Source organism: Monodelphis domestica, chromosome 6 (genome assembly GCF_027887165.1).
Source record: "Monodelphis domestica isolate mMonDom1 chromosome 6, mMonDom1.pri, whole genome shotgun sequence".
Classification (NCBI taxonomy): domain Eukaryota; kingdom Metazoa; phylum Chordata; class Mammalia; order Didelphimorphia; family Didelphidae; genus Monodelphis; species Monodelphis domestica.
This window is the reverse complement of record NC_077232.1, coordinates 310,519,538-310,522,037: the sequence shown is the minus strand read 5'-3', so window position 1 is coordinate 310,522,037 and position 2,500 is coordinate 310,519,538. Positions and strand designations below refer to the sequence as shown.

At 73.6% G+C, this 2,500-nt stretch overlaps 1 non-coding gene across 1 annotated transcript in view; it reads right to left on the bottom strand.

Annotated features, from left to right (window-relative positions):
• Position 1, bottom strand: part of LOC130455289 (5.8S ribosomal RNA) — a 153-nt gene extending 152 nt beyond the window's left edge. Inside the window, exon 1 of the ribosomal RNA XR_008913208.1 lies at position 1. This exon is cut by the window's left edge and continues 152 nt beyond it. This is a non-coding gene — a ribosomal RNA (5.8S ribosomal RNA).
• Positions 2 to 2,500: the final 2,499 nt, after the last annotated feature.

Here is a 2,500-nt window from a genome sequence, read left to right as displayed (position 1 = left end):
TGTCCGAATTTTGGTTTTTTTGGGGATACGCGGGAGGGAGGGAGGGGGGGGGAGGCGCGTGGCCCCCCCCAACACCCCACAGCAACCCCCACAACGCGTAAACGGAAGGTAAAAAACGAGACACGACACGATTTGGCAGTGGGGGGGCTCGGAGGAACGACCGTTTCCCCGGGCGTCCCCGGGGAGGCAGCGCGGGAACCGCTCCCGCGAAGCCACGGCCGGCCTCGCGGCCAAACTCCACAGGCGCCCGGGGGTCCCCGGGGCGGCAAGCGGGACGGGCCGACGCGGGGGACGGCACCCACCGACAAACCCAACGGCGGCGACCCCGCGGAGGGGGGCACGCGGGCAACCCGGCCACCGGCAACCCGACCGGAGGGGGAGGAGCGACGACCCATTCTCGTCGCGGCGCCGGCCCTCGGCGCAGGGAAGGCCGACGAGAGGGAGCCCCCGGGAGGGCATCCCCCAGCGACGGCGCAGGGAAGCCCGTCGGAAGCGGACGCGGCGAGACAGCGAGGGCAGAGAGAGCAAGCAGCGCGACGGCCCACCGGGGATCAGGGGGAGGTTTCGAAACAGAGAGTCCTCGCCCGCACTCCACGTGCAGCGAGGAGCGAGGCGGCCGCGACCAAGGACGGACGGCGCCGCACCGGAAACGCACGGGGGTTCGGCGAGGCCCAGGGCGAGCGCCGAGAAGACCGGGGAGTGGGACCCCAACCTTCCCAGGGGGCGGGAGGGGATCGGACCCTGGCACCGACCCCACCGAGCCACCGCACCCCCCCCGACACGAATCCGGGCGACGACAGCGCGAACCGCGGTCACCCCACGCACGCACACAGAGGGGGAAAAGAGCACTCCGCTCTATCCTCCCCCCTCCCCCGATGACCGGACTACTTACTGCCCTCGACCCCACGGCCGAGCTCGTCGCGGCCCGCAGGCCGTACGAGGCTTTCCCCCCCCACGCCACCAGACACGGAGCGACGCGGCGGGCGGGATCGCTTTCCTCCCCCAGAAGGCCAGGGGAGCACGAAAGACCGGGGAGACGCGGCCTCCACGCGGAGCACACCTCACCGAGGGCGGGCGGTCCCCCACGACCAGGACCCGAACCCAGCACCACACCGGAGAACGGGAGAAGTCGGAGCCAGGCATCTCCTCTTCCCACTGGCCCGTCCGGCAAACCCAGGGGGCGGCCGTCCCAAGACCCCCCCACCCAGACCCGCCCTTCCCGTCTCGGGGGCACCAAACCCCCGACCTCTAGCCGCGAGACCCGCGGACGGGGCACGCGGCAAGAGGAGGGGCCCGAGACCGTCGGAAGAGGGCGGACGGGGAAGGGGGGAAAACAGAACCGACCCCGCTGGAGAGCGGAGGGCAACCCCCGAATCTTTAAACCTCCGCGCCAGAACGCGCTAGGTACCCGGGACAGGATGGGGGCGGAAAGGCCTCCCACGCCCCAACGGCGGGCTAGGACCGCACAGCGGAGAGGAGCGTGGGAGTTTTCGCCCCAGCCCCTCGGGGCGGTCGGGACGAGCGACCAAGGCACACCCGGCCGGTCACGCCAACCCCAATTCCCCATCTCGGAGGGAAGACGCTCACTCGAGCGAGCGGGACCGACCCCGGCGCCTGACCGCCGGGGCCCTCGCTGGCCCACACGTCGAGGGGACCCCTCTCGAGCCGCCGGGGCAGGGGCCTCGGCACCGCCGACCCCGCCCCACCGGTGGGGACGAGGCGGTTCGGCCGCGTCGGCGAGCACGGACCCGGAGAACCTAAAAGACACCCGACCGCGGGCTGAGGCGGAGCGGAGGAAGGGGGCAAAGGGGAGGAGAGGCACCGCCGCCTTAAGCTCCCGCCCCGCCGCTCCGGCCGAGGGAATCACCGACCCTTTCCTCCCCCATGGGAAGCCGGGACCCTGACGACCGAAGGCGGGGAACCGGGCACCCGGGGCCCCAACCGCCCACACGGAGAGGGTGGGGCCCGGCGACGACGCCGGGTCTCTTCCCCTTTTCGCCACCTCCCCCCGAAGCCCGCACATGCAGCGGCGGGGGCACGACCGCGCCGGGGCGGCGGGATCGTGGTCAAGCACTTCGAGCAGCATTCCTCTCTCGCTCGAAAACCCCCCGCCGCGGGGGGACTCGGCATGCGCACGGGCCGCCGACGGCGTCCGGGACGCCGCCGGGGTACCGGCGGGGCCGGGCGGCGCCGGAGGGAACCCACCGAACGCCGCCCGGTCGGCCGCAGCCGCCACGACGCCTCGAGCCCGGGACCGGGGAACGACACCGCCCTAAGGCTCCCGCCGTGGGACGGCCCCCTCCCGACACCCAGCCCCGCTCCCGTCGAGCCCGGGGAGGCCACCGCCGGCCACCCCTCACGGTCGGGGCAGCCACACCCCCCTGGCGCCCCTCTCGCTCTGGGGACCCGTGTGTGTGGGCGGGGTGAGCCGGCGGACTCTCGCCTCCCGGCGGGACTCCTCCGGGGGCACGGGAAGCAGGAAAGACGGGAAAGGGACCCG